This window comes from Aquarana catesbeiana, linkage group LG02 (genome assembly GCF_042186555.1).
Source record: "Aquarana catesbeiana isolate 2022-GZ linkage group LG02, ASM4218655v1, whole genome shotgun sequence".
In the NCBI taxonomy this organism is placed as follows: Eukaryota; Metazoa; Chordata; class Amphibia; order Anura; family Ranidae; genus Aquarana; species Aquarana catesbeiana.
Genome location: NC_133325.1, coordinates 141,888,413 through 141,913,374, shown reverse-complemented (window position 1 = coordinate 141,913,374; position 24,962 = coordinate 141,888,413). Strand labels below are relative to the sequence as shown.

General features: G+C 42.8%; 1 protein-coding gene across 2 annotated transcripts in view; it reads right to left on the bottom strand.

Moving 5' to 3' along the window:
* The window catches only part of TNS2 (tensin 2), a 271,078-nt gene that overhangs the window by 188,953 nt on the left and 57,163 nt on the right, over window positions 1-24,962 (bottom strand). The window contains exon 1 of one of the 2 annotated variants that reach the window (XM_073613554.1): window positions 18,840-19,267. The exons of the other annotated variant lie outside the window; for it this stretch is intronic. The gene's annotated coding sequence lies outside the window, so the exon portion shown is untranslated. Of the gene's footprint in view, window positions 1-18,839; window positions 19,268-24,962 lie in introns of those variants that run through there. 2 annotated transcript variants of the gene reach the window in all.

Sequence of the window (24,962 nt, the reverse complement as noted above, 5' to 3'; positions counted from 1 at the left end):
GCCACTCATTACAATTAGAAGAAAAGAGGTTTAACCTTAAACTACGTAGAGGGTTCTTTACTGTAAGAGTGGCAAGGATGTGGAATTCTCTTCCACAGGCGGTGGTCTCAGCTGGGAGCATCGATAGCTTCAAGAAACTATTAGATAAGCACCTGAATGACCGCAACATACAGGGATATACAATGTAATACTGACATATAATCACACACATGGGTTGGACTTGATGGACTTGTGTCTTTTTTTCAACCTCACCTATTATGTAACTATGTAACTACATGAGCAAAAATGCCTTGCTGATATCAGAGGTCAAAGGAGAATAGGCAGACTGGTTCGAGATGATAAAAAGGCAACAGTAACTCAAAGAACCACTTGTTACAACTAAGATATGCGAATACAATCTCTGAACACACAACACATCGAACCTTGAAGCAGATGGGCTACAGCAGCAGAAGACCATACTGGGTGCCACTCCTGTCAGCTAAGAACAGGAAACTGAGGCTACAATTCACACAGGCTCACCAAAATTGGACAACAGAAGATTGGAAAAAGATTGCCTGGTCTGACGAGTCTCGATTTCAGCTGCGACATTCAGATGGTAAGGTCAGAATTTGGTGTAAACAATATGAAAGCATGGATCCTGCCTTGTAACAACGGTTCAGAATTGCAGTGTAATGGTGTGGGGGATATTTTCTTGGCACACTTTTGGCCCCTTAGTACCAACAGAGCCTTGTTTACACTCCACGGACTACCCGAGTATTGTTGCTGACCCTGTCCATCCCTTTATGACTACAGTGTACTCATCTTCTGATGGCTACTTCCAGCAGGATAATGTCACAAAGCTCAAATCATCTCACCACTGGTTTCTTGAACATGACAATGAGGTCACTGTACTCCAATGGCTTCCACAGTCACCAGATCTCAATCCAATAGAGCACCTTTGGGATGTGGTGGAACGGGGGATTCGCATCATGGATGTGCAGCCGACAAATCTGTAGCAACTGCGTGATATTATCATGTCAATATGGACCAAAATCTCTGAGGAATGTTTCCAACACCTTGTTGAATCTATGCCATGAAGAATTAAGGCAGTTCTGATGGCAAAAAGCAGTCCAACCCAGTATGGCAAGGCGTACCTAATAAAGTTGCCGTGAGTATATGCCTCACCTCAGTAGACCCACTACCTACTGGTTAAGAAAGCCACCCATCAAAGTGATATGTCTTTAGTAAAGGCCCATTTAACTACTTTTTGGTAACAATAGGCAAACACTCCTTTCAAACTGGAACAAAATTGACAAACTTATAGAGGGAGAGGCTATATTTTCCCCACTATCATGTCACCAACCATACTAATTTTTTGTTCTTGAAGTCTACTTACACCCATTTACAAATGTGGTATGCTATAATAAAATATGGTAAAAATGATGGAAAATGTTCAATAAATGGAGAGGGGCAAGCCAAAAACTCTCCGATATAAAAAGAACCATCAACCATATTTCTATAAATGGAGCAAAATAGAACAGGACATAAAAAATTGATGACTCTCTGATCCTCTATCATAACTCCCAATAGCCCTAGCTATTCTAAACCCAGGGACAGAATTATTCCTAAACATTATGGAGAGATGGCAATCATCTGTGTAATCCTATGATTAATATGAGCATTGTAATCCAGCCATGTCTGGTTACATGACTGACTGATGCTTCTCAGCAGGGCTCCAACAGGAAGAGATAAGTGGAGGAATACTCTGCAGTTTTCCAAACAGGAAGTCATTCACAGACATACTATCAGATTCTGATAGGAAGTTGTTAATTGGATGGCACTTGTGTAGGAGCGAAAGCAAGCCATTCATTATTTGTTCAATACATATACATCACTGATGTTTTACATTGATAAGACAATTTGTTATTTTTTGATGTATAAACATGATGATAGCGGAAGTTACTAAAAAAAAAAAAAAAAAAAAGAAGTGCCCCTTAAAGGGGTTGTAAACCCTCCTACGCATTAAGGTGAAAAAACACCAGGCAGTGACCGGCCCTCCATCCCCCCGTTTTATTTACCTGAGCCCCTTCATCTCCTCGGCGGGGACATGCTGTCCCTCTCTCCATGGGGTCCCGGCTCTTGATTGGATAGATTGATAGCAGCGCAGCCATTGGCTCCCCCTGCTGTCAATCAAATCCAATGACGCGGGCACCGGGGGGGGCAAGGCCGAGTTCGGCATTCGTGTCTCTTGTCACAAATCCTGGACTCGGGAGCGCGCCCGCACAGTAACACCCTTGGGAGAGCGCTTCTCCTAGGGGGGGTTATCTGATGTGGGGAGGAGCCGAGAGAGACGCCAGGGGACCCCAGGAGAGGATGTTCAGGGCCACTCTGTGCAAAACGAGCTGCACAGTGGAGGTAAGTATGACATGTTTGTTATTTAAAAAAAAAAAAAAAACAATCCTTTACAATCACTTTAAGGCATATCAATACGTTATTACATTAGCTCTTTAGCTATAGATTTTTTTTTTTATTTTAATTTTGATCTTTTCTCACAATTTATCAAGGTGTGTAAGGTAGTCATTTTCAGATGCTATTTTTGCAGAGTTTGATTCTAGCTATTTTACGCTCTTTGCCCTTCATGGTATTAAGCATACAAGTGAAATGTCAGGGACTCAAAATTAAAAAATGTCTTTTCTCTTATGTTGTGATTCCTAAGTCCCCTTTCACACCAGCGGACCGATCGGGTCCGCCTATTCGTTTTTCATGTGGACCCGATCAGACCACCCATAGTTCTCCATGGGGCAGCGGATGGAGATCCGTTCCCCATCCATCCAACAGATCGGATCTGCCAAATGCCATTTCCATCCAATCGCATAGAGAACAGCAGGGTGTATCTGTGGACGGATTCATCTGAAAGGGACCTTTAAATTTATTATTTTTTCTTTAATAAAGGGTAAACATTATTTTCCTCCAACTGTTCACCCCTTAAAACTCTTACATACGTTAATAGATGGCATCACATTTCACATAACGACTTTTTTTTTTGGGGGGGGGGGGGATCTGGCTATAAAAGTAGTACTACATCACAGTGGGCAGACTTAAGCCTCAAACACACTAGTGGGTTTTTTTTCATTCAGCCCAGCAGGGCAGAACTAAAAAAACTGACAGCTCAGGAGGAGCCACTGTACTAACTATGCAATGTTGGTACGGCAATCTCTCCTGCTGTTCTATTGTGTTCTGACAGGGGGATGCAGGGACGCTCCCCCCACCAGAACACTCCCTTCACTGGCTGAGATTGCTGATTGGGAGCCGATTGGCAGACCTATTTCGGGCATGCCCCTTCAACAGAATGACCAGCTTCTGTCAGACCAACTGCAGTACACACGGGGCCCAATGTCAGACAGTTTCTATTGAACCGGCCAATAATGCCCCATTTGGCCCACATGCACTAGGCTTTAGACTTTAATGCTTATTTTTCTTACTTTTGAGCCCAATTTTTGTGCCAAAAACCTTACAACGCTTTAGCATAACGCCATATATCCCCTTATATTGTGGATCAATAACTGTTACAGTTCCATAGTAACTTTATTGGGAGGAATCCTCTGGCACCCAGTTATCTCCATATAATCTACTTTGGCATCTTGCTTGGCATTTGATAATAACCATGTTAACGGTGCAGATCTGATTAAAAACAAAGAAATATGATTTTGTTTTCCAGTGGTTACAAGAATTATGGGAGAGCAATGACCTCGGTTAGACGTCTAAAGAAAAACAAATTTGGAAATAAAGTTCTAGGAGGTAATGTTCTCAGTGACTGGAAGACAATGTTTCAGTGTACTATGTTCACCACACACTGCTATTACCAGCAATTTGTGGCAATGTAACAAGCACTTTGGTTATCAGAATGGTGTCACTGCTACATTGGTAAATGATGAGGTTTAAAATGCTTTATTATTGGAGTTAGGGCTTCCAGTATGGACACTCCTTACAGTAAAAGTGCAGTTTAGCTAAGAAAAAAACCTTCAGGTCAACTATAAACTCTGCACTCTACCATGGGCACAGTATGGGAGCCTAAAGAAGCCCATACAGGCATTTAAGTACACAATGGGGTTTATTTACTAAAGCTGGAAAGTGTCAAATCAGGCTCACTTCTGCATAGAAACCAATGAGCTTCCAGGTTTTATTACTAAAGCTTAATTGAACAAGCTGGGGTTAGAAGCTCATTGGTTTCTATGCAAAAGTGAGCCTGATTTTGCACTTTCCAGCTTTAGTAAATAAACCCCATTGTGTACTTAAAAGTGGGGTATGCCTGTACATGATTCAGTTTTTTTTCCATTCAACCAGGGGGTAAAAAAAAAACAAAAACAAAAAACAGACCCAATTCCATCATTCACTCATTGGATGTGTATGGGTGAAATCAATCCTGCTGAGCTATTGTGTTCTGATAGTGGAAAGACATCCTCACCACTTCCCCACCACTACCCCACATACCAGTGACTAGGAGCAGTAAAACAAGAAAATGTTCTGTTTAAAATAGGTAACCCTAGCAGAGAAGTGTTTTATTCAGCATCAAATATTCTGTGCCTACAGGCCCGATTTTTGGCAGCTTCTAGCAAAACCTTACCTGCTGCCAGGGCTGGACTGGGACAAAAATTTGGCCCTGGACTTCACCCAGACTGGCCCACTTTGACAGGTCTCTCCCATGCCGGCTTGCCACCCAAGCCCCCCCCCCCACTAGCTATTAGCCGTTCTACATTATTTCTCTTATAGGCAGTATCAGTGGGGAAGCTAGACATTATTTCACCTGGGGCAAAGAATCAGTTTGGCGCCCCCCCCCCCAGTGGAACAAGATTAGGCAGGAAAGTGAGGCCGCCCTCCTTCCAGATCGTATGATGAGCTTCTAAGTGTTGACTCCTGAGCATCATGTCTGTATTCAGGCGCGCTGCATAACTAGCCAGGGAGAGGAGGTGAGCACTGTGGGGGGGGGGGACAGAGGACTGGAGGGAGGCAGCGGTCCACTGTCACTGAAATCGGCCCACTGAGCCATCGGCCCACCGGGAAACTCCCTGTAGTCCCAATGGCCAGTACATGCCTGCCTGCTGCTGTTCTGTAGACAACAATACAGGCTTTCCTATCAGGGCTGGAGCAAGGATTTTTGACACCCTAGGTGAAAACTCATTTCGCTGCCCCCCCCCCGACTCCACCCCCTTTGCTCTGCCCTCTTAACACATGTGACCTACCTGACAATTACACTGACCTACCTGACCCCCCCACTGACCTACCTGACACATAACCTGACCTACCTGACACCTACCCTGACCTACCTGACACCTACACTGACCTACCTGACTCATACACTGACCTACCTGACACATACACTGACCTACCTGACTCATACACTGACCTACCTGACACCTACACTGACCTACCTGACGCATACACTGACCTACCTGACCCACCTGACCACTACACTGACCTACCTGACCCCTACACTGACCTACCTGACACATACACTAACCTACTAACCTACCTGACACCTACACTGACCTACCTAACACATACACTAACCTACCTGACACCTACCCTGACCACTACACTGACCTACTTGACCCCTACACTGACCTGCCTGACACATACACTGACCTACCTAACACAAACACTAACCTACCTAACACCTACCCTGACCACTACACTGACCTACCTGAACCCTACACTGACCTACCTGACACATACACTAACCTACCTGACTCGTACACTGACCTACCTGACACATACACTGACCTACCCGACTCATACACTGACCTACCTGACACCTACACTGACCTACCTGACACATGCACTGACCTACCTGACACCTACTTCCTGCACTACTCACACCCCCCCCCACACACACACAATTTAAATGTAGATTGGAGGATCCATCCTTCTTATCTCTTCATGGCTTCATCGTCCATCTCATCAGGGCTCTCCTTAGCACGGGGCAGGTAGTATTGTTTAGGGGAGTTCCCGCCAGCGCCATCCAGCCACTCCATGGTGTCCCCTCCCCGTAGGCCGGGAGGTCAGCTAACAGCCGCTGCACCTCTATCAATGCTCCCATCTCTACTGAGACCCGCCTCCTCCGCTGTACTCACACAGACACAGGCCGCACCAGAGGGACAGGCTGGAACAGGGGAGTCCCAGAGGCGGCGCTGTTCAGGTATTACAGTAAAAAGGTGATGTGACAGTGGGGCGCTCAGCGGGACACATGGGGGGATTGGTGGCACCTGCAGCGGATGTGTTCCCGGGACAGCCGGCACTGAATAGGGGCGAGCGACCAGGAGAGGAGAGCCGATCTCACACACGCCTGGAGCTTCACTGGGACAGAGGCCGTGGCTGTGCCCTAGGTGGTAGTGCGCCCTAGGCGGCTGCCTAGTTTGCCTAGTGGTAGCGCCTGCCCTGTTTACAATGAACTAGCAAGCATTATAGGAGAACTAAAGGCAATACTTCTTTTTTCATTTTGGATGAAGGGAGGGTTATAACCTCTGCCAGTTTTTTCTTTTATTTGTGTCCCATTGAGGAGATTTCCCTTCACTTCCTGTCCATAGACCAAATAGGAAGTGAAAGGAAATCCCTCCAATGTAAGGACCGCACAGCCCGTTTCCAGAACAGAGACCGGGGCCTCAGCAGGAGCCCCAGGTCCCAAACTAATGATCAGGACCTGGAACTCCTGGTTCTGGGTCACCTGATCACTGTAAGACCCTCTGATTAGCTATCACAGTGATCAGTCACTGTGAAGGCTGCCCCCGTGTATCTCTGTGAATGGAGAGGAAAGATCATAGATTGGACTTGATGGACTTGTGTCTTTTTTCAACCTCACCTACTATGTAACTATGTATACAATGTATCGCTCTCTCTCCTCGCAGTGTGTAAAAATAAATAAATAAAAAATAAAATAAAAAATACCTAGATCAAAGTTTGATCTAGGTCAGTGCCAGGGTTTGTGTTTGGGTCAAAGGTCAGGGTCAGTATATTTTATGCAAGATTTAAAAAAATAAATAATTAGTATCAGTGTCAGTTAGTGTCAGTGTGTTTTAGGTAGGATAACATAAAGCATAATGCGTACTATTGATTCTGGGCTGTACTACGGGTACAAACAACAAATAACATACACATATGTAGTATCTCTGCAATTGTTGAGAGCAGGAGATTTTATTTAGGGTTGGTTTGGTGGTAGGTTATGGTAACAACAAGAAATGTACAGCTAAATTTTTTTTTTTTAATGTTTTTTTTTTTTTTTACTATTTTGGACAATTTTTTCTTTGATAAAAAAATAAAATCAGGAGATATCCATTACCATTTACAACCAAATGAAAGTCCAATTTGTCCTGAAAAAAAAACGAGGTATAATCCACCTGGATACACAAAGTAGTTGTGATGATATGTACGGTTTTACTAACACGTCAAAATTACAAAATTGTGCTTCGGTGTTCACATCTGTTTTACTCTTAGGCACGAAGGGGTTAAAGACACAGGCTACCTAACAGCTATGTCTATGGTGTATATGGGCTGCGCAACATAGCATGGAAAAACGGCTATGAAGGTACTCCTGAGCAAGCATAACAGGGCAGAAACAACTAGCAGCTGCTAGTATTTTTACTGTCCAAAGATAGCGGTTTCTTAAAGCTAATAAATTATTTATTAATTAAACCCCCATGATCTGTGCTCATCAATGTGACCAAGAATGCAGACCACATCAATGGTCAGCATCTGCCTGTGGTCTACAGTCCTAACCGGATGAATGAGGAGAGTTATTTAAATCCCCTTTAACAAACTACAGGCTATGACCCCATTAGTTGGTCTGGGAAGATGTGCAGACACACTGACCTAAATGGAAATAGATAAAAAAAACCTGGATACCAGCAAATTTTCAGTTAAGTTAGCTACTAGGTTGCTGGAATTTGGAAAGTACTACTGATCAAAGAAATTAACCCTATGTTTACGCGTATATGCTCTCCTGTTATATCTCACTGGCCTGCCTCTCCATAGGCTATCCCCTCTTCAGTCTATCATGAATGCTGCTGCCAGACTTATACACCTTACCAACTGCTCAGTGTCTGCCAACCCTCTCCTCCAATCCCTACATTGGCTCCCAATCACCCAGCGAATTAAATTCAAAATACTAACCACAACACACAAAGCAATTCACAACTCTGCTCCGAGCTACATCACCAATCTTGTCTCCAAATATCACCGAAATCGTCCTCTCCACTCTTCTCAAGACCTCCTACTCTCAAGCTCTCTCATCTCCTCCTCCCATGCTCGTCTCCAGGATTTCTCCAGAGCCTCTCCCATCCTCTGGAACTCGCTACCTCCACCTGTCCGGCTTTCCCCTACTCTTGCTACCTTCAGGCGATCCCTGAAAACTCATTCAGGAAAGCCTATCACGTCTCCAACTAATCTTTTACCACTTCCATCAGCTCATTCCCCACAGTTACAACCTTTTGTGCCACCTTCCCCACCCTATTAGATTGTAAGCTCTTCTGAGCAGGGCCCTCTTAATCCTCTTGTATTTTATTGTATTAAAACTGTATTGTCTCCCTTTTATATTGGAAAGCGCTGCGTAAACTGTTGGCGCTATATAAATCCTGAATAATAATAATAATATTACATGCTTTCTATCAGTCAGGAATGAAGTCACCATCTTCTGGTCTGCAGAAATTTACCAGAATTGGGAACTGGGAATAATTACATTACAACTTATGGCATCTTAATCAAAAGAGTCTAAATGGAAGAACTATTCTTATTGATCACCAAATCAGTTGCTTCTCTTTGTTTTTACTAGAGCATTGGAGGATGAAAAGGATCACCTGATTAGTTGCTAAAGATGGCAAGAATAATTCCTACTGTATGCATCCTTGATAATGGAGTCCTTTCAGTTATTGCACTTTTCTTCATACCTATACTTATTTTAAAAAATGATAATCAGTTATGGTATAGTGAAAGAAGGACAAACATTTATAAATCACATTTCTAATAAAAAGTGTATATCATACTAAATGTGCAATGCAGTTTGGATTTGGTACATACAGTAGAGACAGTAACTGTAAACTTTTCATTGTAGCATATAAAATACCTGACCTATTCAATCAAACAATGCTGAGCACAAATCACGATGAACAAAGTGCAATAAAGAAAAGCAATACATCAGAATTCATATTTTTACTGTAGAAAGGATTTATTCTGATTGGCTAAAATATTTTATTGCATCATGTGTATTGTTATTGTGTTTGCGGTGCCACAATGCATAGAAGGAGCTTTAATTGGCCGTGATGGCACATCGCACTACCCAAACCCATAAAGTCTTGCATAGAAAGTTCTGATCTTTGGTAACAAATAGTTTTGGTTCCTGGAGTCCTTTCATTTAAGTGGTGTATGCTTCTGACTATATAAGTACGGAAACAAAAGACTATAAAACCTGAAAATTGCAGAGCAAACTCAATCATCCAGTTTGGCAGATGCTTCAAGTAGCATCGACTGTAAAAAAATTAAATGACATTTCTTATGTCTAGAGTTGGTAAATTATGGGTAGGGGATCTTTAAAAGTCTGTTTGTACTCCTTAGGTCTTAAAATATGTGCTTGTAAAATTGTTGATTAACTAGAGATATTTATGGCAACTGGCATCAGGAAGGGATTTTCCGCTTACTATGAATACAATCTACTTTTCCTGAAAGTCACTCTGTGAAGGGAGGAACGACAAGAAGGAGCCAAGGAGGGAGCAGAAATTGTCCCATGGATTAGGAGAGAAGTATCCCACTCCCCGTCCTTATTCCCAGATGTCAGTTGTATAAGACAGAAACTTGTCCCATGATATTACAGGAATGTGCTGGGATCATCCAGCTGCTGGACAGAGGGAGGAGAAGACAGGATGACATGGAGAAGAGGAAGAATGTAAAGGAGAAGGAAGTAGAATCAGAGGTCATAATAACCAGCTCATACCAGAGATGTTGACTCAAGGACAGACAATAAGCAATCTCCATGGCACAATAGCACCTTATCAATCATACTTCCTGGAATAAAAACAGGATTTCCTAAAGCAACCAATCAAACTCCAGTCTACACTAGAAAATTGCAGTTAGGGATGTAACCTTAGAACATGATTGGTTTCTCTGGGCTGTGGGCTATTCATGTAAAAATGATCTTCATTTCTGTATTGCTACTTTACCATAAAGAGCTATAACCAAATCTTGAAACTGCATTTTTGTGGCTGGGGGCTTCTAGTTCTCATATTGGTTGTATCATATTATACTAATTTCAACATCTCATCAAATGATATATCCTACTTTTAAAGTGAATGCATGGTCCTCCCCCCTTTTTCTTACCTGAGCCCGATCCATGAGTGCAGCGGCTCCAGCTACCATCGCTCTCCTCATTGGACAGATTGATAGCAGCTGGAGCCATTGGCTTTCGCTACTGTCAATCAAAAGCTTTGACATGGGAGCGGGGGGGCAGGGCTGAGCGCCACTGTCTGTGTCAATGGACGCAGCAGCGGGACACGGGAGTGAGCCCGCATGGGTGCCCCCATGGAAAGCGGCTTTCCAGATACAAGGCCAATCATCCTACACAAGAATAAGATGCAGAAGTGACCGGTCTTCATTAGAGGAAGCTCCCGCACAGAGGTAAAGTTTCACACTGGATTACTGCACAGACCTGGAAGAACTACACAAAGCACACCAAGATTTAAATAAGAATACACGTGACTCTTGTATTTAAACAATTGTTGCTTATCCTGGAGTTCAGCTTTAAATAAGCTAACTTAAAGCATAAAGTGAGTATTTTCAATATTTTCTTCTAAAGTTTTATTATTTTTATGCTTTTTTTTTATTTGGGATGGGGAGCTTCAGACCTTCCATTTTTATGCAAAGCCCAGTTTGGGAATTCTTTTCCCAAGGAGGAATCATCTCTGAGTTAGAGTTCAACTTGAACAAAAATAATTCAGCATAAGCACTGATAAAATATTTTTCTTATAAATGTGGTGAGATGCTAGCTATAGCCCATCCTATTGCAAAATTGCAAACAGTTTGTTGGTGACCCAAAGAAAATATCCGATAAACAATATGCTCATTCCCTGGTGAACAAAACCACATACAGAGTGCTCAGAGACCTCATGGATTGGCGGAACTTGCTGCAGATGTCTGAGTCATGTTTAGCCATAAGAGGTAGCCCCTCAGATTTATGAACCATGACTTTTGGGAACAATGACTCAATGCAGATGGGCACAAATCCAACAGGATGGGGAGGCATCTTGACTACATAAAGTGTTCAGAGAATTGAAAAAAAAAAAGCAGTGGGAAAATCTAAACTCATAAATAAGCCCAATTCATCATGTCCAGCACTGATAAACATCAACACATGCGACAATAGAAAAAGCAAAGTGATAAACATACACAGCACACACAGCGCTATAGTTACACTTGTCATGGCCTTGATGTCAAATAGGAACCAGAGCTCCACATCATCTCCTTACTGAAGGGGAATTTTACATTACAGAATATTCTTTTCCAACACTGCCAAAGTCATCATATTGCAATATATTGTACATGTTGTTAATTAAATGAAGCTGGAAGGAGATAAACAATGAAGTACACACCCAGGATCCATTATTGTCATGTGCAGCTCTGGGACCTGACTTGGTCAACTTTTCTTAAAGTGGAAGTTAACTTCAATGCATGACTTTTACCTATAGGTAAGAATATAATAAGGCTTACCTATAGGTAATGTAAATATCTCCTAAACGTGCACAGTTTAGGAGATATTTATTGTACATGCAGCCAGTGACTTCACTGGCTCATGCGCTCTGAAGGTACGGCCATCCATGCTGTTTCTTCAGAGCCCCGTGCCGTAAACGGCGGCTCCCACGCGCATGCGTGGGAGTGACGTCAATCCCGGCTCTGGCCAGACACAGAGCCGGAGTCCGCAAACCCAAAAGCAAGACAGGTGAAGAAGGAAGCGGCCTCCAGATCTGACATCTAGGCGTGGGAGTTTGTTTTAGGCTGGGTTCACACTATCTTCATATGCGGCTCACAGCAGGGGTCCGGTGCGTCCCTGTTCACCATTTCAGGTCCGATTTCAGCCCGAATTTTTGGCTGAATTCGGACCTGAAAAGGACCAAAGGACGCACAGGGCTCCTGTGCAAATTAGCACAGGGGCCGCAGCGTAGATATGTGAACCGGCTCCATAGAGAGCCGGTCAAAATCTCCTGCTATTGCGAATTACATTTGCAATAGTGTGAACTCTGACTTACGGTAAGTTTAACATATTGTGCTAGTATGCCATGCATAGTAGCACATTATGCCTTTAACTTGCAAAGTAAAAAAAAAAAAAACGTCCAGCGGTTTACAACTGCTTTAAACTTACCTCTAGCTGCACAAGAGGAATAACCCATAAAGCCTAAAATTGTTTTCTTATAGAATTGTCTTAAGCTGGCCATAGATGGATCGAAATTTGCATTATTCACCAGGGGCCAGCCAAATTTCAATCCAGGTAAGGGCATCCCTGTTCAGCAGAAGTTGATTGTTAGATCAGCTTCTGTCGAAGGGGAATGTTGGAAAACTTTTGTCGATCAGCGGCTGCAGCCAGTGGGCTGCAGACGTTGATTAGTGTGTTCTGACAACGGAGACTCCTCGCTGTCAGAATACTATGTCTTAACATGGGGGGTGGGATTCCTCCATCCACTTCATCTGTATAGATGGAGGAATCCATTTGTTTTTTTTTTTTCATTCATTCAGTCCGCTGGCTGAAAGAAAAATAAAAACTAAAAAAAATTGACCCATTTATGGCCAGCTTTAGTTCACAGACACAAAACTAGCAAAACCAATACAAATTATGAGCTTGTCAAGTTTATTGGCTCTTCAAGTTCTTACGAACCAAGCAAACCAACCTAGCTTTCTCAATGGCCCTAACCCTTATTGATGCCATACTGGCACTGCCCACTTCCATGTAAATAGGATGATGTGAAACAATTGGAAGGGACATTCGCTTTTTTAGTAAATTCACTAAAAATGCTAGATTCTCCCTCACATTGAGTTTGGGTTAAAAAAATGTGACTTCAGATATACCAACAATAAAATTAGCTGTTTGATAACAATGTTACATTGACATTTCTCTTGGAACATTGAAAAAGAGCAACAAGCAGATCCCAACCGGCTTTAGAGCTAAACCATACTGGGCTGTGACCTTTCTACCAACTTCTATCTCTGCTACATCTCCTATCACAAAATAAAACACCTGTGTCATTAGGTTATGATGGAATTGGCATTAAAGCAGGGGTCTCCAAACTGTGGTCTGGGGCCAGATGTGGCCCCTGGGGCACTATTCATCCCACTGATCTGAGACACTAATATGCCCATTGACACCAACAATGATGCATATTTCTTGCCACTGACACTAACAATGGGGCACTATTCCTCACCCTGACACCAAAGATAAGGTACTGTTTACTCCCACTGATGTCAAATAAATGTATATTCCCGCTGGCCACAGTCCGACCCCCTAAGGTCTGAAGCACAATAAACTGGCCCTTTTTTAGAAAGTTTGGCGACCCCTGCTCTAAAATGTGTATTACAAACTATGAAGCTACACCTGTTATTGAGCCGCTGCCTTGGAACTAATATACAACTGGAAAATGGCTGCTTCAACCAAGGCCTTCTAACACAAGTGTTAAATTTCATCGGAGTCTCTTTAAATGAAAGCCCTTCACAATACAAGCCAAAAACAAGCACTGCCACAGATTTCGGGATAACTATACTTTCATCAGATTTGGCACTATCCCCAAGAAAACGATACGCACCATTACAGACCTCAAATGAGATGTCCATACAGTTCTCAGAGTTGCAGTCTACATCAATTATTTTTCTGTGGGCTAGGCCATGTACTATGCAAAGGTGGTTCTATGCTATAAGGACCACTTCCTGTCAGAAAGAAGTACTGTCTGATCTAAGGTCTGAGGAATCCAATAGTCCCGATTAACAGAAGACACCACAAGATACCTGCTATAATTATAAAAGCTTCTTTTTTTTATTTAGTTTAGTTTTGTTATTGGGATCTGACTTTCTGTAACTTCACTGCTAAACTACATCCATGGCCATTCTCCAGTCCAATTAGAGTACTTAATGGCCAATGCGGTAGTCTAATTAGATGGTATAAAGGCAGTAGGTGGATCACAGTGAGCAGAGGGATGGGTCTCATAGTCTACATTGTCCTCCTGAAAGTTAGGATGACCCAATGTATCTGACCAACCTTTCCTGCTACTGAAGTGGAGGTTTAGGTCCCATCTGGCAGGGCTATCTGGATCACAAGCCTAGTTGCACAGAATTACCTTTCGAGAAGAAAATAGTTACCATAAATATATGTATTCCAGCTGTTTATTTACTGTGGCTACTTGCCTTTAGTTCAGTTTTAAAGGACAACTATTGTGAAATCTTGTTTTTTTTTTTTTTTTGTTCCTCAAAAATGAATAAACACATCACAACACAACTATCTATTGGTCTATTTTGTTGCTTCCTATTCCCACTATTAAAGCCGGCCATACAAGGATCAAAATTTGTCAGGGACCAGACAGATTTAGATCCAAGAATGGGCTGGGAAGTTGTTCAGAAGCTGATCTTCTGTACAATCATCTTGTCAAATTTTTCCTCCCTCGACCAGCACTACAGGCTATAACCGACAGCGCTGATCAGTGTATTCTGACGGCGGGGAAATCACCCTGTCAGAATGCAATAGCTCAGCGGGGAGAATGTGTGGATAGGGGAATCAGGTTGACTCTCTGGTTGACTGAAAAAAATGATCCATCTATGGCCAGCTTTAGATTACCGTATATACTTGAGTATAAGCTGACCCGAATATAAGCTGAGGCACCTAATCTTACCACAAAAAACTGGGAAAACTAATTGATTCGAGTATAAGCCTAGGGTGAGAAATGTGCAGCTACTGTAAGAGGAAAAGAGGGTCAACAATGCCCATTTGCAGCCTCACTGTGCCCATTTGCAGCCATAGGTCCCCCGAACTTCAAACTCGGTAGTTAAGGGTTCCTAGATACCCCCTAGCTGCAGCCAAAATTTGGGGTCTCTGGACCCAAAGGGTCCCGAAATGACATTGCTGCAGATGGACACAGTTGACCAACTTTGGGGCCCCGTATCTCGGGTCCACTTGGTGCTAGGAACCCCCATGGTGTGCAAACCCAGTGGAACTGGCACTACAACATATCCAAGCTGGGGTTCCTAGCACCAAGTGGCCCCGAGATACAGGGCCCCAAATTCGGTTCGGAAAATGTCAAGCACTATTCTGCAGCAGAGAATGACATTTTCCGAACCGAATTTGGGGCCCCGTATCTTGGGGTCACTTGGTGCTAGGAACCCCAGCTTTGGATATATTATAGCGCTGGTTCCACAGGGTTTGCACACCAAATTTGGGGTTCCTAGTACCAAGTGGCCCCGAGATACGGGGCCCCAAAGTGTCCCAAAGGGAGGCATTTTCAGCACAAAAAAAAGTGCTGAAAAACTCGGCTTATACTCGAGTATATACGGTAGGTTACTTTCCTGGTTGCTAGAATGAACTTTACACAGTAAAACAGTGAGGCACTCAAGAATAAAAATGCAATATATTTCAGCTTACCAGTTCTTTTGGATCTGATGGCTGAATTTGTTTTCTTTTTTTTTAGGCTTTTTCCCTGTTTTTTCACCTAGTGATGCTGCCAGTAACACACTTCCTTCCCTCGATCACAACACCCAATCACTAAGCTGTATCTATGGAGAAGCAGTTTTGTCACCCTACGACAGGACTGGGAGGATCAACAGGCATTTCTTTACACTTATGGATCAAATATAACAAAACACTTTCAATGGTATATGTAAAGCATAGCTAAAATAAAAAATAAACTAAAATTACATGTTCTTTAACTTTCAATTCTCAATTGTTTCATTCTGTTTATTTACAATTCTTTGTATATTTAGTCCCCATAAATACCTTTGAATCTTTCCAGATCTGCATTAATTTTCTTTATGCGTTTGTCTTCAATTCAGTTTACTTTTTCAATATCTCTCTTTGCAGCTCATTCAGATGTACTGTGTGCAGGTAGTGTAGGTGATGGGGAATAATGAGTCAGAATGAAAGAACATACACCTGGCATCCCTTTAGAACAGCATGTTTCTCCCTGCTGGCCCCTGGATGGTGCAGACTTTAGCTGTGCTGATCAATTGCTTGATTAGTGTTCCAGAAGCAGGTCTGATAGAATATAACCAAGCAACCAACAGGCAGACTGCATAGCTAAAGTCTACAACATCCAGTAGCCAGCTCCCATCTGGCTGTTATAAAGAGCCAGAAACACTAAAAAACAAGTAGCTGCAGCAACAAGGATGGACTGAGGATATACACACAAGTAAGAAAAAATATTTCAACAACATTAATGCAGCATTTTGAGTCGGTGATCAATGTTCTTTATTTATACCTAATGCAATTTATGTGACTTTGGTACTCCTTTGGCCCTAAGGACCAAATAGGAGAAGTTCATTGTTATGTCACGTACACACGATCGGACATTGATCGGACATTCCGACATCAAAATCCATGTTTTTTTTCCCGACGGATGTTGGCTCAAACTTGTCTTGCATACACACGGTCACACAAAGTTGGTCGGAAATTCCGAACGTCAAGAATAGAGGTGGTCCGATATATCGGTCGCCCGATATATCGGCCGATATGGCTTTTTTTACTTAATCGGCATCTGCCGATTGTGCTGATAAAAAAAGCAGATTATAACTTCAGCGGGACTTGCAAATGACTTCTGTAATAGAAGTCAATGCAAGTTTCCTGGAGTTATCTGTGGAGAGGATTCTCTCCTCCCTGGGCAGCCTGCCAAGTCTGATAAGAAGATACATTGTATCTTTTCAGGTTCTTTTTATCAATAGACTGAACTCCATGTGTAGAAGTTCTCAGTTTAACCATTTAAAGACTCAATCTTTTCTGATACTTGTTGCTTACAAGTAAAAATCCTGTATTTTCTGCTAGAAAATCACTTAGAACCCCCAAACCTTATATATATATATATATATATATTTTTTTTTTTTAGCAGAGACCCTAGGGAATAAAATGGTGGTTGTTGCAATATTTTATGTCACACGGTATTTGCGCAGCGGTCTTTCAAACGCAATTTAAAAAAAAAATTAATGAAATAAAAAAAAAAAAAAAAAATAAGCAGTAAAGTTAGCCCATTTTTTTTTCGTCCAAAAGTTTTGATCACCTGTTTTTGTGTATTTAATATTTAAGATATAATAATTTTTTTTTAATCTAAATTATACATACAAGTGAACTGATTGGAGGTTTGTTTTTTTTAATAAATGTTTAAATGTAAAAAATTTTCTGTATCACTTATTACTTAAGGTTGCTTTCACACTGGAGCGGGCATGCGTTGACGGTAAAACGCTGTTAGTTTTAGCGGCGGTTTACCGTCATTTTAGCGGTGCTATTCGGCTGCTAGCGGGGCGCTTATAACCCAGCTAGCGGCTGAGGAAGGGGTTAAATGCGCCCATGAAGCGCTGCTGCCGAAACGCTTTGCAGGCGCTTCGGCAGCGGTGCACATTCATTTCAATGGGCAGGAGTGGTGGAGCAGCAGTATACACAGCTCCAAAGATGCTGCTTGCAGGACTTTTTTTTAACATCCTGCCATCGCATCGCCTCAATGTGAAAGCACTCGGGCTTTCACACTGAGACTGCAGGGGAGCCGTTTTACAGGCACTTTACAGGCGCTATTTTTAGCCCAAAAGCGCCTGAAAAACACCCCAGTGTGAAAGGGGTCTAACTGTTAGATTTTATGAGATGAAGGGAAAAAAAAAGAAAAAAAAAATCTGCCCAAAAAAATTGGCATCATATATCGGCCATCGGCCACCGCGATTTCTAAATATCGGCATCGGCCAGAGAAAAACCCATATCGGTCGACCTCTAGTCAAGAACGTGGTGACGTACAACACATATGACGAGGCGAGAAAAATGAAGTTCAATAGCCAGTGCGGCTCTTCTACTTGATACCTAGCATGCGTGGAACTTTGTGCATTGGAATTGTGTACACAAGATCAGAATTTACGACAACGGATTTTGTTGTTGGAAAATTTGAGAACCAGCTCTCAAATTTTGTGTGAGGGAAATTCCGATGGAAAATGTCCGATGGAGCTTACACACGATTGGAATTTCCGACAAAAAGCTCCCATCGAACATTTTCCATCGGAAAATTCGACCGTGTGTACGGGGCATTAGGGTTAACACACTCTTTAAGATGACACCAGCATTGAGCAATGAGACACATAAGCACATTAGTTGTTTTTAGGTAATGGATGGGGAAAGTTCAGACATAGCTGTATATAATTCACTACAAATGGCTGGAGAGCATTCTAATGGACAGGCTGTAAACTAGGCAATTGTGGGACTAAAATAAGCAGTCTGTTTAAATATCACCGAATAATAGCAAAAGTGGGAATGTACTTTACAAATAGAAAAATTGTTTGGAAGAAAGTACAGTCTTGAAGGAACACACGCACACACATTAAGTGAGATGGCCAGATTTCAGACTATACATAAAAGCCCAATATATGTATATAGTTTCCTAATGGAAACGAGCAACATGTAAATAATGACAGCTGAACATAATAGATATTTCAAAACCCTTTACAAGCACAGGGAAACAAGGCAGGTAATAATTTCTATAAAAAATGATAATATCACTTTCTAGCCTAATGGCATTTTATTTCTCAAAAAGTTGGTCTTCATAAAAAAAAATTAAAAAATTGCAAAGTACAAAGCAGGCAGAACTTTATAGACAACATACAATACACACCTTAAAATGCTGATTGCAGCAAAAGTCCAGATTTCATAACACACAACAAAATCCTTTCATGAGTTCCTTTAATTATTTCCTTCTAGATTTTCCTTGCGCTCCCCTTGACATTTTCCTTCCCACGTTCTCTTCGTACTCCTTGTCCTGCAGACTTTCTCGTCATCGTCAGCCTCTGATTCTGGCACTCAACTGAATCCAGTGCTGTGTTATAACATCAGATAATAGCGTGTCTGTGCTGGATCCCCACGCTCCAAATCGGAGGAGGGGGGGGGGGTAATTAAATATCTGGAGAGGGTCACTGGCCTGCCGTTCTACACCTCCCACTCTTCGTTTTTATATTAAACTTTTACATAGTACAACACTCCCATGCTACACTTTGGTTGGGTTCCAAGAGTCACCAAACATTAGCTGCATTGAATGTCCTACACAAGAACGCACCTGCGATGTATCAGAGATATGCAGAAATCCTGGCCAGCGTCTATAAACACAGCTGATCGCTGGAAAGACACAGAAATGTTTCATACTTCAGAATATGGCAGGGAGAAGAGTACAGTGGAGTTCTGTAATGAGGACGACTACTTGACAAGACAAAAATCTGCAAACTCTCCTATGACTGTAAATAGAAGAGCTGTTCAGATCACGTTAAAGATAAACTTCAGACACAGACCTTTATTGAAATACTGTAAATATACCAGTATCCATGAATATATATATATATATATATATATATATATATATATATATATATATATATATATACACACACACACACACACACACACTCACCGGCCACTTTATTAGGTACACCTGTTCTATTGCTTGGTAACAGAAATTGCTAATCAGCCAACCACATGGCAGCAACTCAATGCATTTAGGCATCTAGACGTGGTGAAGGCAACTTTCTGAAGTTCAAACCGAGCATCAGAATGGAGAAGCAAGGGGATTGAAGTGACTTTGAACAGACATGGTTGTTGGTGCCAGACGGGCTGATCTGAATTTTTCAAAAACTGCTGATCTACTGGGATTTTCACGTACAACCATCTCTAGGGTTTACAGAGAATGGTGCAAAAAAAAGAACATATTCAGTGAGCAGCGGTTGTGTGCAGGAAAATGCCTTGTTGATGTCAGAAGAAAATGGGCAGACTGGTTCAAGATAATAGAAAGGAAATAACCACTAAATACAAATAATCACTCGTTACAACCAAGGAATGCAGAATACCATCTCTGAACACACACCACATCGAACCTTGAACAAATATGGGCTACTGCAGCCGAAGACCACACTGGGTGCCACTCCTGTCAGCTAAGAACAGGAAACTGAGGCTACAATTTGCACAGGTTTACCAAAATTGTACAATAGAAGATTGGAAAAACGTTGCCTGGTCTGATGAGTCTCAATTTCAGCTGCAACATTCAGATGGTAGGGTCAGAATTTGACATAAACCACAGGAAATCATGGATTCATCCTGCCTTGTATCAACAGTTTAGGCTGGTGGTGGTGGTGTAATGGTGTGGGGGACATTTTCTTGGCACACTTTGGGCCCCTTAGTACCAAATGAGCATCATTTAAAGGCCACAGCCTACCTGAGTATTGTTGCTGACCAAGTCCATCCCTTTATGACTACAGTGTACCCATCTTCTGATGGCTAATTCCAGCAGGATAATGCACCATGTCACAAAGCTCAAATTACCTCACCACTGGTTTTTTGAACATGACAATGAGGTCACTGTACTCCAATGGCCTCCACAGTCAACAGATCTAAATCCTATAGAGCACCTTTGGTATATGGTGGAATGGGAGATTCGTATCATCAGCCGACAAACCTGCAGCAACTGCGTGATGCTATCATGTCAATATGGACCAAAATCTCTGAGGAATGTTTCCAACACCTTGTTGAATCTATGCCACAAAAAATTAAGGCAGTTCTGAAGGCAAAAGGGGGTCCAACTAGCACGGTGTACCTAAAAAAGTGAAACTCATATATTTTATATAGATGCATTACACAGAGTGATATATTTAAAGCATTTCTTTCTTTTAATTTTGATGATTATGGCTTACAGCTAGTGAAAACCCAAAATTCAGTATCTCAGAACATTAGAATATTACAGAAGCCCAATAAAAAAAAGGATTTTTAAAACAGAAGTGTTGGCTTACCGAAAAGTATATCCATGTACAGTATACTTAGTCAGGGCTCCTTTTGCCTGAATTACTGCATCAATGCGGCGTGTCATGGAGGAGATCAGCCTGTGGCACTGCTGAGGTGTTATGGAAGCCCAGGTTGCTTTGATAGGGGCCTTCAGCTCATCTGCATTGTTGGGTCTGGTGTCTCTCATCTTCCTCTTGACAATAACCCACAGATTCTCCCCAAATCATCACGAACTGTGGAAAATGTAGCATTTCATTCGAAAATCAAGGTCCCAGAGTCTGGAGGTCTGGAGGAAGTGTGGAGAGGCACAGAATCCAAGTTGTATGAGGTCCAGTGTGAAGTTTCCACAGTTCGTGATGATTTGGGGAGCCATGTCATCTGCTAGTGTTCGTCCACTGTGTCTCTACCAGGAAATTCTAGAGCATTTCATGCTTCTCTCTGCTGACCAGCTTTATGGAGATGCTGATTTTATTTTCCAGCAGGACTTGGCACCTGCCCACACTGCCAAAAGTACCAATACCTGGTTTAATGATCATGGTATCACTGTGCTTGATTAGCCAGCAAACTTGCCAGACCTAAACCCCATAGAGACTCTGTGGGGTATTGTCAAGAGGAAGATGAGAGACACCAGACCCAACAATGCTGACGAGCTAAAGGCCGCTATTAAAACAAAATGGGCTTCCGTAACATCTTAGCAGTGCCACGGGCTTATTGCCTCCATGCCACGCCATATTGATGCAGCCATCCATGAAAACGGAGCTCCAACCAAGTATTGAATGCATACTATAATGTACATGGATATCCTTTTCAGTAAGCCAACATTTCTGTTTAAAAATCCTTTTTTTTATTGGTCTTATGTAATATTCAAATTTTCTGAGATACTAAATTTTGGGTTTTCACTAACTGTAAGCCAAAATCATTAAAATAAAAGAAATACTTGAAATATATCACTCTGTGTGTAACGCAAATATTATTGAATTATTGAAATCAATTAACTTTTTGATGATATTCTAATTTTATGAAATGCACCTGTATATAGCAGAGCTGTGGAGGGCAGGAATTCAGTAGGTCCTCCTGATACAGGCTGCCTGTAGAAAACTGCAGGGGGCACATATAGAACCAGCCCATGTGTACAAATCACCAGTGATTGGTTTGTAATACACAAAATCTCTGCACAGAGACAAAGGGTAAGAGGTTTTTTTCATGTTGGATTACTACACAGATCTGCAAGAAATACACAAAGGGCACTAAGGTTCAAGTAAGAATATACATGGCTCTTGTATTTAGATTACATTTGTTTAACCCAGAGTTTAGCATTAAAGATGAACTCCAGGCAAACAGCTAATAACACAGTTAAAAAAATTTGCAGTAACTGTTTTATCTGTCAGAGGGTTTGCTGCAATGTGGAACCAGTTTTGTGATCAAGGCACCCCTACCACACAGTACAGTCAGATACTTGTCCTCTACTGCCACACAAAAAGATGTGCCCTACCTTCTGATTGGATAGTGAATAAACAGCAACACCAGTGGCGGGTGGTGCTCAAAATTTTTTGGGGGGGCGCAAACAAACTGAAAAATTCTGAAAAAAAACCCCATCAATTGCAGCCTCACTGTACCATCAATCGCAGCCACTGTGCCATCAAACGCAGCCACTGTGCCATCAATTGCTGTCACTGTGCCATCAAACGCAGCCACTGTGCCTATAAAACGTAACCACTGTGCCCAAACGCAGCCACTGTGCCCATCAAATGCAGCCAATGTGCACATCAAACGCAGTCACTGTGCCATATCAGATGCTCCCACTGTGCCATCAAATGCAGCCACTGTGCCCCATCAAATACAGCTACTGTGTCCATCTTATGCAGCCACTGTGAAGCATCGAATTCAGCCACTGTGCCCATCGTATGCAGCCACTGTGCCCATCATATGCAGCCTCACTGTGCCCATCAAACGCAGCCACTGTGCCATATCAAATGCTGCCAGTGTGCCCCCCGCACGCCATCCGTACTTAACCTGTGTCAGTGGCAGGGAGGCCTATGGCTTTAATCAGGTGCTTCAGGTGCTTTAAAAAAAAACCCTGCCGCTGTAATTCCTGAATTGGGGGTGGCAGCAGCGGCCATAGATAGATTCATGCAACACATGAATCTATCTATTGGTGCTAGAGGGGGCGACACCCGCCACTGAGCAGCACACTGATAAGCTCTTTCCATGGTAAAGGCTCTCAATGAAGTCTACTCACCCCCCCCCCCCCCCCCCCCCCCACACACACACACACACACACACCTAAACTCTCCTCTTGATCTGGTTATACTTGACATAGGGGAGCATATGAACTCCCTCGATTCCCTTGGGACAGTGCTTGTGTAATTGTTAGGCCTGACGACCTGATCAGGCCTGGGGTAACAGTGCTGCCACCAGATGAGATCAGCAGTTGTGTGTGGTAAAGGAAGGAACAGTGTCAGCATGCAGATGCTGCAAAGATGAGTAAAAGGTGTTCTTTGTGAGCTATAAGGCTGAGTTCACATCTATCCGTGTGCATTTTTTTGTGCGGTTTTTAACATGCATTGTAGTGCCTTTTTACACATGTTTTCATCATTTTGTTGGGCATCATAGTGCATAGAAATAATGTGAAAGGCTCATCGGATTCAATATATTTTTGATGACACGTGTTTTTGTGTGTTCCAAAATACACATAAAAATGCAAAGCTGTGAAATCAGGCCTAAAGATAGCATGTGACTTTTACAAGGAATGGACAAGTGGTCTGTTAAACAACCATAGTGCAGTCCCAACGTCCCCTCCTCTCATCATTCTGTCTCCTCTCCTGTCCTACACTGCTTGACTCTCTCAGTTCAAGTCCTCTTCAGCCACCCTTCACCACATGGAATTCTTTTCTATGTTTCAATTGTCACTGCCACGGCTTTTATTCATCAGCTGGATACATGACTGATACAATGTATGTCTCCTCTGTATCATCCCACCCCACTCTACACCATGCGATAATAACTTGCACTACTCTATCACCCGCTCACCACATCACTGTGATACATTGTATCTTTCCACAGTCCTATTATCATTGCACTGCTTTGGACCACTTCATACCTCTCCTCTGTCTTGGTCTGTACAGTCCCTGCAACCTTTTTGGATTCTACGTGATCCTCATGTTTAGGTGAACCTCCCCTCAGAGCCATCTTAATAGCATCATGGGCCCCTGGGCCCCAGTAATGCACTGGGGGCCCTACCAGCATGGCCCAAATGTACGCATCAAAGTAGAGGGTGGGGATCAGGAGGGCAAGATACTGGGATCAGGGGAGCAAAGTACAGGTTCCCAGGATGCTGGCCATCCCAAGAAAGCTTAGTAAAAAGCATGACTATTCCAGCAGATCCGGGACAGTTGGCAAGTATGATGTAATGCAAGATTAGCATGGGGCCCCCCATGCACCCGGGGCCCCTGGGCAGTGCCCATGCATTAAGACAGCCCTGCCTCCCCTAGTATTCCATTACTATCATATAGTCTCGCACATTCTCTGCAGCCCTTCACCCCCTCCTCAGCAAGCCATATTTCGCCAATTCATAGTGTCAGTCTTTTATTTTAACATCCAATTACATATTTCACATCCTCTATCCAGCCTTAAAGGGGTTGTAAACCCTTGTGTTTTTTCACCTTAAGGCATCCTATGCCTTAAGGTGAAAAAACACCTGGCAGTCACCGGCCCCCCTGCCCAACCGTTTTACTTACCTGAGTCCCTTAATCTCTTCGGCGGGGACGCGCTGTCCCTCTCTCCACAGGGTCCCGGCTCTTGATTGGATAGATTGATAGCAGCGCAGCCATTGGCGCCAGGGGGTGGAGCCGAGTCCGGCATTCGTGTCTGTGGACCCAAATGCTGGACTCTGGAGCGCGCCCTTAAGGAAACCCCCTCGGGAGAGCGCCTCTCCTAGGGGGTTATCTGATGTGGGGAGGAGCCGCTGGGTGACCCC